General features: G+C 41.8%; 1 protein-coding gene across 2 annotated transcripts in view; it reads right to left on the minus strand.

Moving 5' to 3' along the window:
• The window catches only part of MARCHF1 (membrane associated ring-CH-type finger 1), a 459,926-nt gene that overhangs the window by 11,781 nt on the left and 432,516 nt on the right, over positions 1-15,629 (minus strand). The gene's annotated exons all lie outside the window — the stretch shown is intronic.

A 15,629-nucleotide genomic window follows, 5' to 3' on the forward strand; every position in this document is an offset into this window, starting at 1 on the left:
GTAGTGATAAGTAAGCTCTTCTTGGATGAGCACATAACCCACTATAATGTTGCATTTTTGAATGTATAAATCTCACAAAGCATGTGAATGGTGGGATGGTATCTGTGAGAGAAAGTCAACGTGGGTTCACAACTGTTCACCTAGGAAACGCTCATTTTAATATCTGGACAAGGTGAGAAGACCAGCGGAGGCCCCTTTTAGAGCTGCTGCCACTACTGTTGCCATCACTGCCCCTTAGTCACCCTCTGCAGAAAGTTGAGGCTTATATAAGGGAACATTGCCATTACAGTGTGTCCGTAAAGTCATGATGCACTTTTGACCGGTCACAGGAAAGCAACAAAAGACTATAGAAATGTGAAATCAGCACCAAATAAAAGGAAAACTCTCCCAGTTTCATACCTATTCAGTGCAGTTCGATGTGGGCTCACGCACAGATTTTTTAGGGCTCCTTAGGTAGCTATCCTGTATAGCCTCTGCAGACTCGTCACTGAATGATGGCCTACCAGAATGGGGTTTCTCCACCAAACTGCCGGTTTCCTTCAACTGCTTATCCCATCGAGTAATGTTATTCCTATGTGGTGGAGCTTCGTTATAAATGCGCCGATATTCACGTTGCACTTTGGTCATAGATTCTAATTTAGCGAGCCACAGAACACACTGAACTTTCCTCTGTACCGTCCACATCTCGACTGGCATGGCCGTGGGCTGCTCCGCTGTACACACAGTGTTACGTCATCATGTGTACATGCACACATGCTGCCACATCATCCTACAGAAACCGGGAGGGTTTTCCTTTTATTTGGTGCAGATTTCACATTTCTATTGTCTTTTGTTGCTTTCCTGTGACCAGTCAAAAGTGCACCATGACTTTATGGACACACTATAGAAGCTTCAAAGAAACAGACTCGCAGATGAAACTGTAATGCTCAGACAGCTACAGCATCACTCATTTCTGTGCTGAGAACCATGTCCTTCTTTTTCTTTTCATTGTACTTACAGGAAAATCCAATCACTATGATCTCATTCTGGAAGTGGCTTCCTGTGCTAAGCTCTCAATAGTCTGAAACTCTTTACACTGTGTACTTAATATGCTCTTGTTAAGGGAAAATCTTTAGAACTTCCATCACCCCACCTCATCTCACCCCCACACAAAACTCCATGCACAACTCAGTTGAAAACAAGAGGGACACATTATGCTCCATGAAGTCCTGGCTCTAAGACCTGGGTGAAGTGCTTTATCTCTCTGGCCCGCTTGTCTCATCATAAGATGCAAATCGTGGAGGAGGCTATAACAGAGCACTTTGGGAAGAGGGTACCGCTCTGTCCTTCCTTTATTAACAGACTAGCAGTTCTAGGAGGGTCGGCATCGTGCCCAGCAAAAGCAGCTTTCCAACCTTCCTTGCCAGAGGTGGATAGAGGCTGTTTTCCAACAGTGAGTGACTATCTACTGGAACATCGAGTTTTTGCTTTCCGGACACAGAAATTGTCCCTTTCTCCATTCCTTTCTCTTTTTTTGCTGCCTGGAATTCATAATTAACAGTAGGAGTCCCAACAGTCATCTTGCCACCTGGAGGAAAAGTCTTGAGGATTGAAGAGCCTCAGCCCCGTCAGTGATGGCATCGCCTCATGTGCGAGGAACACAAAGCCCTGACTAAGCCATATTTCTCAGGACCCTGCTGCTTGCTGTCCAGTGCAGTTCCTGATCAATGACTCAAATGCCTCTTTTTCTAATTTCCCTTCCAGTCTGATGATTAAGATCCTATAATTTCTCTTCAAAGACAGCACAACACGTGAAATCTTATCATCATGCTCCAGAATGCTGCTTAAACATTTTTAGAGAAATAAATATTTTATTTGCAAACACCGCATTGCTTTCCTCTTACTGGCCAATCATAACAGTTTTCTTTACGAGAATGTGTTAGAGCCGATCAACAGTTCATACTTCATCATGTACTTTCTTTTACATCGCACTATGTTTTATGTAGTTTTCCAAGTAAATAATGGAGAGAGCTTAGCAACATGGCTAGCAGAAAACCACAGACTTCAACCTAGAATCTATTTTTAATTAACTGATACTGAATTGAGAAGATTTTAGTATGTATATCTTGGCTTGCTTCAAAACTTCACATATTTGCGAAAGCCTGCTTTTTAAAATTTTGTTTTGTTATTGATTTATTCACATGTTAATCTGAATAAGCTGTATGATTATATAATAGACTTATCAAGTGGTTATAGCATTTTGTGATTTCATACCTCTTTCTTGAATTACATCAATATTCAATGACCAAATGGCACAGAAAATGAGTTTGACATGTCCCAATTTTCTAAATTTTCAAAGTGGCTAAGAGTACTTGCAGTAACAAAATATTCATAGCAAATCAACCCTCAATTGTAACACTGGATTTAGAAAAAATCTCTGAATAATTGTGTCTTTTTAAACTTGAGGAGCATTTGGATGCAGTGCCTGGAATACATTCTTCCAAATTAATGAGCCTTAATTAGAAAAGCATCAGCGCGGTGGACAAGGATGGACCCAATCAGGTAAAGACTCCTAGTTCCAGATAATAGAAATCCTGAAGTTGGCACTCCTTAATCTCAGGAGTATTTTAGAAAAAAGTGAAGTATGCAAAGACCACCCAGCTTTCCTCCTTTCCCTTTATAAATCTTTACAGGGGCTATTCAGGAATTCACTGAACAGTGATTCCTCATGATCACATTACTGCATACAATCGTCCCCACAAGGCATCACCACAAATCTTTGTGTTTTATAAAATGTTCATCCATATCTTTGTCTTTTCAGGTTTCTATACAAAGTGTGAACAGGTTTTACAAGCCCCCATGGTGAGAAATGGATCGAGAATGCAAGGAAGAGGAATCTTATTTAAACAAAGTTGTCATAAAAGCTTAATATTTGGGACACTGACGTTCAAAACCAGTATACAAAAGATTTTGTGATAGGACAGTGATAATATGCACATAAGCAATTTGTGCTCCCCTGCCCAGTTTTATAACACAATGTGGGCTTATGCCACATGACCACGTGTATAATATTTACCGTGTGACTCCTCCGGAGCAGGGTATTAGAGAGGGGGGCCTCACTAGGCAGCCTCACCTGGCGCTTGTTAGAGCTGCAGATTCTCACACTCCACTTCGATGTGATTGCTCCATTGGTTCTGCCCTTAGTGGACAAGCACAGCTCACCGCCAAGGCAGCAAACCTGCTGTTTGTCTTGCCACCAGCAGGACAGCGGCAGGACACCAGGGCCACCCACTGCCTTTCCTATTTCCCTGACTTGTGAGTAAAATACCCGCCCTCAAGTCCCTCAGTTTTAAGGTGATACACCTTAGTGGTCTCAATGAAACTGGTGGGAACGCAGAAACAGAGCAGCGGGGAGGCCATGCACCCCTGCACGCCACCCAGTTCTCCCAACCTTCACACTGCCGACACCCCTCTGCCCCGCCACTCAGCAGGGCCTCTTGTGCCTGCACAGTGGGGCATACGCTAAGACGGGCAAAGCCAGTTTCACAAAACCTTACCTCCTTGGGAGTACTTGGCCTTTGCTTTATTATTATTTTTTAATTATTATTTATTTATTTTTAGTTGGATTTATCGGGGTGGCATTGGTTAATTACACAGGCTCCAGGTATACAGGTCTACAGTACGTCATCAGCACACTGCACTGTGTTCTCCACTTTCACTGAGGTTTTGTCATTGCTGGGTCCTGGTACCTGCTTTATAGTTCTTGGCCTTTGGTGCCTTACTGAAACCACTCAATAATAGAAGAAATGGAACAGATCTCTGTTATTCACTTCAAAATGTGCTGCTGGTAGTTTTAGAATAATCGCAGAGATGTAAATTACAGCACAGAGAATATAGTCAGTAATAACATAATAAACCAGGTATGGGGCCGGGGGGTTCTTGAACTCTCGAGGAATCACTCTGTGAAGTACACGATAGTCCAACAACTATGCAATGCACCTGGAACTAATACAGAGTAATATTGAATGTAAACTGTTACTGAAAAAAAAAATATATGCTACCGTATTTTTCTGAAAATATTTCCACACTGGGGTTTTAGTTGATGCAAACATTGTTTCTGTCAAGGTTTCTATTTGCTCTAGTTAAAATAGGTTTTCTAATTTAAACTACTTGTATTCATATTCTGTCCAAGATATAAATTCAAAAATACTGCCTAATGAGAATGCTTTTTAAATCTTTGTACCAGTGAAGAATAAAGGCAGCTTATCTGCACAACATCAAAACACACGAGATAGGGACTGCTTAACTACATCCATGTTTTTTCTTCCTTGACTCTTAAGTACATTTTTTAACTGTTAACCAGAGGAACCAGAATTAGCAAATCTTCATAATGCTAGAGCATATAAAGACCACCAGGTGGCGCCAAAACCAAGCTATTGCTATTAACAAGGACCGTTGTGGCTTTTTTTTTTTTTTTTTGGGTTGCCGTTTTTCCGTTTTTGTTTGTTTTCGTGTACAACCAAGCCCAGGAGCTCCCAGCCAGCCAGCTACACAGGCTCCTGATCATTTCATTAGCCCGGCAAAATGATATTTTAAATGGTTAAAATTTTCTGACCCTTCCTGCTTACATAGTATGGTGGAGTTTTACTGCAGATGAGTGACTATAAAACCAACAATGTCTAAAGTTTATTTCACTATTGTAAAGCCAGTAGCCACGGCCACCATCACAGCAGGCTGGCCCATGCAGGTTTGCATTAGATTTGGACAGATGGTAATGAAACAACGGAGCCAAGAACTGGTGGGCTATTAGCTTTAATCCTAGCTTGCACCCGGTGGGCAAGAAATACACACACTGGGCTCCAAAACCCACTCATTCAGTGCTCACAAAGCTACTGACTTATCAGAGTTTCCTAGAATCAAAGGTTTCTAGCTCACTAGCCTTATTCACCTCTGTCTCCCATCTCTTTCTCTCTGCACAAATTGGCTTCTCTTTTAGCATTCTGCCATCTTGGCTGCTTCTCCTGGCCTCCTCCACATGGCCTTTCTCTGATCTCCTCTCTAATGCTAATCTCAGGAACCAAGAGAGAGGGCAAGCTCCCAGTCTGCCCCACTTTATAGTATAGAAATCAAAACCTTTAATCCAATATACAAACAAGGAAGTCTCTGATACAAAGTCACTTATCTGAGGCATAATGGGATTCCTCATGAGAGTGCACCACCCCACATCATGCAATCAGTCAAGGGTGTGGGGAAAAGCTTAGTCTTAAAACTAAGCCTTAGGCTATAACCACCCTACCTGCTTACAGCCTGTCCCCCACACCCAATGCAAACTAGAAGCGAACAAACATATATATCATATTTAAAACTTATTTGACCAACAATCATCTACATGCTTAATTAAGACATACTATGCTAGAGGAGAGCAAGTACACTCTGGCAAAGTTCTGGGGCTTAAACATTTAGTGAAGTTTCTACAGGGCCCATTGCTCTGGGGCAGTGGTTCTTAAATAGTGTTTGGCAGAAGCACAAAGCATCAGCCTGGCTCTTGTTAGTGTTAATTAAACGAGGAGCTCTTTGGGCTGAGGTGGCTCTCATACCCACGCCCACATAAGCAAACAAAAATCTCAGTCTGTAAATGCCTGGACGCTGGGGAATCGAAAACCTCAGGAAGACCAATGAGGCTGTAGCTGATTCCTCTCCTTGCTCGGCTTCCGCACTTTGTACCAGTCTTTCCCTTGGCTCCGGGGCTGGAGCATTCCTATCCACTTCTGGTTTGCCGCTGTCTGATACCAATCGATTTTTGCTCAAATAAATTCTTAAAACTTTTAATAAGCCTTAGTTTGTCTTTTCACATTAGCAATGCAGTCATGTGGGGCCTGGCATCAGACTTACTGAAACAGAGACGCTGGGGTGGGGCCTGCAGTCAGGGTTTTAATTAGCCATCAGGTGATTCCCACTAAAGCAAGCTCGGTTTTGAGAATCACCTGCCTAATGAATGACGTGGCAGAGTTGTATGATGATGTCCATCATATTACTCTGTGATGTAATTAGAAGTAGTGTTCGTTACTCTGTGATGTGAAATCATATGTAGTCCAGAGAAGGAAAAATCAACAAACCAGTTTGGTTACCTGGCTGTAATCAACCTGTACTGTTTCAGGTTGAGTGAGAAACCACAAAATCAGTGAATTGGTTTGAAATAAAATATAATTGTTTGCAGTTAGCTTATTCATCACTAAAACAAAATGTTTCATCTTTTAATTTCTCCTTTCATAATTAGCATTAGGTATATAAAAGCCTATTAAAATCCAGTTTTACTAGTTATTTCAAATATTTTGAGAGAGAACCAAACCACAAACTTTAAATATTTGGTAAGAAGTAATTCTTGAGATATTAATGAATCCCAAGTTCATAAATATGGCTAAGGTGAATCATTCCTCTCTTAAAAATGAGTTAAAGAATCCTGAAAGAAAAAAAAAGTGACCTCTTCAGACGTGTGAACATTGGCTACAAACCTGATGATCAGTCAGAAACAAGAAAGCCAGGTGGAATTCCTTGAAATGTAACAAATTCAGTTTGCCTTAGTACCACCACTCTATTTGCCCACTTTCCTCATTTCTGTTACCTGTGGGGCACCTGCGACCCTTGAGTGCTGGCATCAGTCTGCAGCATTTTTCAGAGAGATGGAAGCCACGGTGTGCAAAACAGGCATCCAGAGCCTTGGGGGTCTGGCGAAGAGCTGTGGCTCTTAGAAGCCAACATGAAGAGATGTCAAAGAGGCCACCAAGTACTAAAAGATGCCCAGAAGGGAGTAATTTGGAAGATCTAAGTTATTGTACTGATGTGCTGGGAACTTATGTGACAGGATCAGGCTTACAGATATGAATACTCTAAAAACACTGTGGCCACGATAGTCAAATATTCACCAAATATTTATAAAAGGAGATTAGTCGACTGAATAATAATAATTAGATTATTATTCAGTCTACCTTTTCAGAATTAAACTTTTCTAGAAGATATATGTTGCATATTGAATGCATATATAAATATTTGAAAATCCAATATTATATCACATCATTTTCTAAGTAAGCCTTTTCCTGAGTTTATAAGAGATGGCATTTCCTAAAAGTTTTGAACAAGGTATTTATAAGAGGTATAAGAAAAAATAAAAAAATCTTCAGTAACATCGTCCACTAGAGGGTGCAATGATATCACATATGATGATTTGAGGGGAAAAAGATGAACAAGTGCTAATTTTATAGGTCTATCAGGAACAAGATGCTATATGCTGTACCTAGGCACATCTATATTGAAATTGCTATGGTAACAATTAAAATAGAAAATCCCTAAACTCTGTCCAGAGCCACAGCCGGGGATCTAGGACCTGCATTCCCAACGAACGCTCAAAGTGATTTTAATGGAGGCTGAACTTTGATCTTTATTTCCCCGAGGAGAGAAACATTTAGGGAAATATTTAAGAGATAAACTCTACTTTATCATACCTTATCACAAGAGTGAAAATATTTCCACCTCTCCCCCATATCCACAACCAAAACCCCACCCCAATCTGGGTTGATGGATATGTTGTCATGTAAGAACACAAATCACTTAAAGACTTAATAGACGCATTTAAACAAAGTTCCTTTAAAAAAAAAAACAATGAAAACTTGGTTTTCTGCTCTCTGTTGCAGGTTATGAGGAAAACTACTATCTCCTGAGCTCTGGAGGTGATATCAGTATATTTCTGCCTCAGGTGTCTTGAACCAGCAGAAAATCCACGGTGCTGTCCACAGAGTACTGAATTACGAGCTACGACTTCATAAAGAAAACAAAGAATAATTGGATAACATTTTATGCAATGGTATATTCCCTCTTCTCTAGAGACTGAAGTCTGTGCCTTGGACTCTTGGAGTTGCCACTGCCACTGTGGTGTCCTTTCCTAGGGCCCATTTCTCATGGTTGTTTCTGTTGTGTGTTCCTCCCTTCCTGCCTCTTCAGTGAATATCCACAGCGCATGTGGGGTCTACAGAGCAGATGTCAGCCTTTGTGCCTAAAACCATCAAAGCCCTGTGGTTCAGGAGACAGTGCCCATCCACTAAGTGGAACTGGAGAGACTGGGAACATTAGAAAATGCCTACAAAGACCCAATTTTACCTCCTCATTTTCTAGAAGAAATGGTGGCCAAGAAAACTGAATTGATTTGCCCAGGGTCACATAGTAAGTGACAGGCAGATTTCCTGGGTTTTCTTCCTCTAGTTTTAATTAGTAAACTTTTTTTTTCATTCAGAAGCTAATTATTGAAGCATCACAATATATTAGATGTTCTCTAGGTGTCAGGGAACAACACAGCCAAGACTTTTGCTTTCATGAAGTTTGCATTCGTGTCATAACTGTGAGATTTTATGTATTTGTTAGAACAGGGGTTGTACAATTGTCCATCAACAAGAGAAAATGGGCTTTGATTTCATAAGTGCATCTATCCCTTTCCCGTCTTTTAGTGTGTGTGTGTGTGTGTATGTGTGTATGTATGTATGTGTGTGTATGTGTGTGTGTGTATGTGTGTATGTATGTGTGTGTATGTGTGTGTATGTGTATATGTATGTATGTGTGTGCGTGTGTGTGTGTGTGTGTGTGTATGTGTTTGGGTATGTGTGTGTATTTGTCTTTCTAAAATATTCCTTTGGGTGGCAGCAAAGAAAAATAAGTTTCTCCGTGGAATCACTTTTGTACAATGAGCCCAATTTTACTAACAGGCCCATTGTCAATGATTACTTTCATGGACTTAAAAAACAATTCTTACATCTTATTTCCAACCTGCCTTAACAATAGTGTCACATCTGCACATTGTATGTAATGTGTTTGGGTTGAGGCTTATTTTTTTGTTTGTTTTAATTCTCAGAATTGTATAGCCACATAAAATTTTGAAATAAATCAGATAGATTTAATTTATATATTAAATGGCAATTTAGGCTTAAATGGCAACCAATGAAGCTTTAATCTCTCAAAATACTGATCAGATTTTGTACATAATAATTCAAAGATGATGCAAATAAAACAAATAGTATTTAGTTGATATACTAAAAATCAGTTGTTGATACTCTGACATCAATCTTAAATAACTGGCTTAATATAACACCTTTAAGTATGTCTTGGAATTTTAGAGATTCAGCCTTGGATAAGAATTTTGTCCTAAAACTGAAGACTTTTATTTTAAAAAGCAGAGTTCTTCAGAATTTCCAGGGGTATATACATGCCCTAGATTTTATGGAAAAATTTGATTTGTCTTTTCCTTTTCTGGGGAGAGACCCATAATTTTCACTGGATTTTCAGAGAGGTCCAAGCCACTTTCCAGATTAAAAGCCCTGGCTTTAAACTGCTCTCCTTTGAACTGATTTAATTAGTAATATAACATCTTCTTAGGAAATAAGGATGCACTGGGCCAGGGAAGGGCAGGAGGCGCATGTACTCTCCACAGGCTGGAAACAAAACCCGTGGCTCAGGCACTTGGCATTGTGAAACAAAAATGTTGACTTCCATGGGTGAAAGTCTTTGTAAAAGAAGGAGTTTATTGCCTGACCAGGCGGTGGCACAGTGGATAGAGCATCGGACTGGGACGCAGAGAGCGGGGTCACTGGCTTGAGTATGAGATCATAGACATAACTCCACGGTCACTGGCTTGAAGCCCAAGGTTGCTGGCTTGAAGCCCAAGGTCACTGGCTTGAGCCCAAGGTCGCTGGCTTAAGCAAGGGGTCACTGGCTCTGCTGTGGTGTCCCAGTCAAGGCACAGATGAGAAAGCAATCAAAGAACAACTTAGGTGCTGCAACAAAGAATTGATGCTTCTCATCTCTCTCCTTCCTGACTGTCTGTCCCTATCTGTCTCCTTCTCTCTCTGTCTCTGTCCCCCCCCTAAAAAAAAAGGGAAGGGTTTATTAGGCCACTATGGACTTAGAGGGCATTATACTAAGTGAAATAAGTCAGACAGAGAAAGGCAAATACTATGATTTCACTTATGTGTGGAATCTAAAGAACAAAATAAATGAACAAGCAAAATGGAAACAGACTCATAGATACAGAAGACTCAGATACAAGGAACAGACTGCTGGTTGCCAGGGGAGGGGGCTGGGGGCTGGGTGAAAAAAAAGGTGAAGGGATTAAGAAGTATAGGTTGGTAGTTACAAAACAGTCACAACGATGTAAAGTACAACATAGGGAATATAGTCATACTGTTGTAATAACTATGCATGGTGCCAGGTGGGTCCTAGACTCATTAAGGAGAACACTTCTTAAGTTACACAAATGTTTAACCTCTTTGCTGTACATCTAATATTTATATAACTAATATAAAATATTGAATGTCAACTGCAATTGAAAACAGAAAAAGACCCATTTGGGGCATGAGTCTCCACCAGCAGCAGCATGGCAAGGTGGGAAGGACAAGATGGCGTGCTCCTGGAGTCTGGCAGGCCTTGCAGACATCAGTTAGGGGCAGAAAGTTGTAAGCCTTTCTGAGGGATTTGCCTCTGTAGACAAAGGGGTGGGAGGAGGGGAGGGGGGCAGTTCTCGAACAGGTGCAGGGGAGCCCGAAAGCTAATACGTCCATAGGAAACATGCTCCCGGAGTTCCCCGTGCCTGGCTGTTCTGTTTTTAGATAATCTTGGAAACCGCCACCTGGAAGCTCATTCAATAATTCCAACATGCACTAGGGAGTATGAGCAGTTTCTGTTGGTTGCCATAGTTAATTAATTAACCCCTTCTTGTCTCTTCCTTCCACCCTCTGGCCTGCTGTCATTTAATTAGACCATTGTCAGATGTTTGAGGAACAGAGAAGGGCTGTGCAACCGTGACTGGCCAGAGCGCCTCACTGGCGGGACTGAGCCTGGAATCCGAGAGCCCAGGGCTGATTCTGGGCCGCCAGGTGGTGGCAGAGAGTGGTCACATGCCGCACGTCCACCTGGCCGTGTTCAGCTGCATAAGCCAGACATCCGTGCCCCATCCTTCCAGCCCCAAATCTCCTAGAGAAGTCGGTTTGAACCAAGAGAAACTCTCAGGTGGCCGAGAATCTCATTTCCGTCAGGAGGACTCCAGAGCGATTTTGTCCAGGTCCTTCAACAGCCCTCGCCAACGAGTCTGTTCCGTGTAATGATCCGTTAGGTCTGTTTGCTCTCCGTGTGCAATTTCCTGGGACACAGGGCACACAGTCTAGAAACCGATTCCGTATTTCTTTTGAGCTTAAGAGTGAGAAGCAAATATGAGGGGAACTCTTATCCAAAAGTTTATTTACTTATTTAGTGTGGTCATTTTTTTTTTTTTTTTTTGCCTGTCTCTTTGGGAAGCTAATAAAAATGGATTTGCCTTGCTTTTTGCTCTGTGTCCTTCATTTCCAGTTGTTAAAATTCTGATAATAAAACCTTTCTCCACTGCAGATTCCATGGTCAGTTTCTCTCATTACCATTGCATTTCCTGCAAAGGGGTAGAGATTCAGTGGTAAACTAATCTTCTATTAGGACAAACATTTATTATTACCACGATGAAGAGGTGAAGTTCAGTTATCCACACTGCAAATGAGCATGAATGTATAATATTCCCGTGGAATATCTGCTTTCTATCAAAGCTGATAAATGCTGTCCAAGGCTGGAGCTGAGCATGTTGGAGGCGGGGGTGTGTGAAAAGAGTGGACTCCGGTTGTGTGAGGGTTCCGGAATGGTGTGTGACAGAGGTTTGTCCGGGGCCATGAAGATGAGTAGGAGTGTGGGGCGGGGGTGGGCAGGCGGTGAGCTGGGAGGAGTGGGCAGCCCGGATGACTGACAGAGAGCCTTGATGATCATACCCTCACAGCACAGGACTGCGGGCACGGGACTGACACAGACTAACCAAACTGCAGACAGAAGTAGAAAATGGTCCTTCTATTTCCCTTCATGGAGGTTTTTCTAAAGAATTTTCTTTATGACTAATCGGGTGAAAAGGAAAACCAGAGGGACATGAGGAGGGCTGATGTCGCAGAGTGATACGATGGAAATAGCTTCTGTCATTCTGAGGAGATGGGGGCTGGGGGTGCTGACAGAGCTGGCAAGTCGCCGGGGAGAAGGCAGAAGGTTCTGGCTTCGTGACCGGATTCCTCTCCTGCAGCTGAACTCATCAGGCGCAGAGATGAGTGGATTTGGGTATAAAAATCTACAGACACCAGATTACACGAACAGCAGTGGGAGTATGTGGAAACGGAGAAAATAAGTTGTAGACACTTGCAGAAAGCAGGTGTAATGTGTAGATTGTCCCAGACCATGGATTTCAAGATTGGGCCAAGTTGAAGTGAATCTCCAAGGACTAAGGCAGAAAGGAGTTTGGGTGACCAGCTTTAGAAAGATCAGTACTGCAGCTGCATGGAGGATGAACTGGAGGGAGAGTGACTAACCAGTAGCCCCTCCTGCTAGTTTTTCTCTCCAGGGCAGGGAAATAACTGATGTTGTGACCGTGGCTCTTATTAAATACGACTTCTACTTTGAAAAGCATTGATACTCTCTTGGGTAAACTCCCATAACTTCCTGTCTTCAGACTAAACATGTATTTATAACTGCATCACACCCTTCTTACTTCCTTCTCTCTTACCTAAGAGGACAGAGTGTCCCTCTGCAGTCTAAAATAATCATTCTTTATGATCTCTTACCATAAATATTTTTCATTAATTTCTTTTTAAATTTTTATTTATTGATTGATTTTAGAGAGAGGCAGGAAGAGAAAGAGAGAGAAACAAAATCCAAAAGAGTGGATTTTGTTCCACTCATTTATACATTCATTGGTTGATTTTTTTATGTGTCCTGAATGGAGGAGATTGAACTTTCAACCTCAGCATATTGGACAATGCTCTAACAAACTTACTGGGTTAGGGCCTCTTTTTTTTTTTTTTTTTTGTTCTTTTCTTTTTCTGAAGCTGGAAACGGGGAGAGACAGTCAGACAGACTCCCGCATGCGCCCGACCAGGATCCACCCGGCATGCCCACCAGGGGCGATGCTCTGCCCACCAGGGGGCAATGTTCTGCCCCTCCCGGGCGTCGCTTTGTGGTGACCAGAGCCACTCTAGTGCCTGGGGCAGAGGCCGAGGAGCCATCCCCGACGCCCGGGCCATCTTTGCTCCAATGGAGCCTTGGCTGCGGGAGGGGAAGAGAGAGACAGAGAGGAAGGAGGGGGTGGGTGGTGGAGAAGCAAATGGGCGCTTCTCCTATGTGCCCTGGCTGGGAATCGAACCCAGGTCCTCCGCACGCCAGGTTGATGCTCTACCGCTGAGCCAACCGGCCAGGGCCTCTTTTTTATTTTTTTATTTTTCCGAAGTCAGAAACGGGGAGGCAGTCAGACAGACTCCTGCATGCACCCAACCGGGATCCACCTGGCATGCCCACCAGGGAGTGATGCTCTGCCCATCTGGGGCGTCGCTCTTTTGCAACCAGAGCCATTCTAGCGCCTGAGGCAGAGGCCACAGAGCCATCCTCAGCGCCCAGGGCCATCTTTGCTCCAATGGAGCCTCAGGGCCTCTTTTTAATTTATTTTTAACTTCTCTATCTTTATATATAGCCTTTTTCCTTTCAACATGAAAACCTACTTGTATGTCTCTCTCTCTCAGCTTTTCTTTCACAATAGCTTATTTTTTTTAATTTTTAATTATTTATTTATTTATTTTATTCATTTTAGAAAGGAGACAGAGAGGGAGAGAGAGAGAGAGAGGAGAGAGAGAGAGAGAAGGGGGGAGGAGCAGGAAGCATCAACTCCCATATGTGCCTTGACCAGGCAAGCCCAGGGTTTCGAACTGACGACCTCAGCATTTCCAGGTCGATGCTTTATCCACTGCACCACCACAGGTCAGGCAATAGCTTATTATTTTATTAACTGCATGCTTACTTATAAAATGCAAAAAAGTAAAACAAATGAAATCATTTATAATCTCATCTGCAATGTATGCCCTCAATATTTTTTTCTTTATGTGAATATAACATATATTAGAATGTAAACATTCAGACCATTTTAAAATGGAAATTTCTTTCTTATCTATATTTCTTTGGAGCACCAGCAGAATGGAGCTGGGCAGACATGGGGAGTGATTGACAATTAGGGAAGTAAAGGCAGGTTTCTTCTGTGCTACGAAGAGGTCAGAGACTGGATGGAGGAGGACCACCGTGCCCATGCTGGGAGCCTAGATGACCGCGTGGGTCATGGAGGGGATCCTCCACCAGGAAGAGGCCTCCCTGCTCAGGAAGGACGTGGAGACTGGGTCTTATAGAGGACCACTGGAGGAGAGCCCCACAGTGTCCATGTCAGCCCTCAGAGAGGAGCTTTCCTTAACTTTAAACCTGGCCATTGTCTGCCCTTGTGTCCTAGAGACCAGGATTGTAATTTATCTCCATCCATTGAGTCACCCATTGGCTACCAAGCAGGAGTGTCCCCTCTGTGCCACAATGCTCCTCTCAGAACTTATCTGCCTAACCAGTATGGCTGCACCCGTTTCCATGTCCTGGACGTCTATACATACAGAAGTGGGCTCAGCCTTGGGTATCTGGTGGAGCCGTAATCGGGAAAGAAACCTTCCACCCTTTCATTAGTGGAGAGAAGCAAGAAACAAGCAAGTGTGACACATCCAGCCTAACAATGTTTTCTGTTTACGAAATTTAGAAACACAACTTTATGGAGATATAATTGACATTTATACTGCATATATTTAAAGTGTAAAAGTTGATAAATTTCAACATATATTATACACCTTTGAAACTAGCACAGTCAAGAATATGAACCTATCTGTCATTCCCAGTTTCCTTTCATCCTCTTGTACCCCTCCCCTTCATCACCATGCCCCTCCCCAGGCAACCAGTGATGCGCTTTAGGTCATTGTAAATTAGTATGCATTTTCTAGAATTGTATATAAATGGAATTATAACACTTTATGCTCTTTTTTATCTGGCTTGTTTTACTCAGCATAATTATTTTGAGATTCGCCCATGTTGTATAATGTATCAATATTCATTCGTTTTACTACTAAAGGTATTCCATTATATCACTAAACTACAATTTGCTTGTTACTTGATGTTCATTTGTGTTGTATCCAGTTTGGGGATATTAAAAAGTTATAATGAACATTCATGTATAAGTCTTTCTATGAACATATGCTGTTATTTCAACTGGATAAATACTTAGGGGTAAAATGGCTAGATTATATGGTTATTGTATGTTTAACTGTTTAAGAAACTGTCCAACTGTTTTCCAAAGTGTTATTTATGTTTCCACTAGCAGTGTATGGAAATGTAAGAGGGTTCTAGTTCTTCTATATTCTTCCCAATTCCTGGTATGATCAGTCTGTTTAATTTTAGCTAATCTAATTGGTGTGTAGTGATATTACTGTGTTTTAATTTGCATTTCTCTAATAGCTAATGCTGTTGGATTTTTATATTTTTCTTTGCTATCTGTATAGCTTTTTGACGAAGTATCTATAGAAATCTCTTGCCCATTTTAATTTTTGTTGCTGTTGTTACTGCTGAGGTTTCAGGATTCTTTATATATGTGGGAAACAAATCCTTTATTAGAGATATAATTTGAAAATATTTTCCCCACTATGTGGCTTGTCATTTTATTATCTTAACAGTGACCTTTGAATAGCAGATGTTTCTGACTTTGA

This window comes from Saccopteryx bilineata, chromosome 1 (genome assembly GCF_036850765.1).
Source record: "Saccopteryx bilineata isolate mSacBil1 chromosome 1, mSacBil1_pri_phased_curated, whole genome shotgun sequence".
Lineage (NCBI taxonomy): Eukaryota > Metazoa > Chordata > Mammalia > Chiroptera > Emballonuridae > Saccopteryx > Saccopteryx bilineata.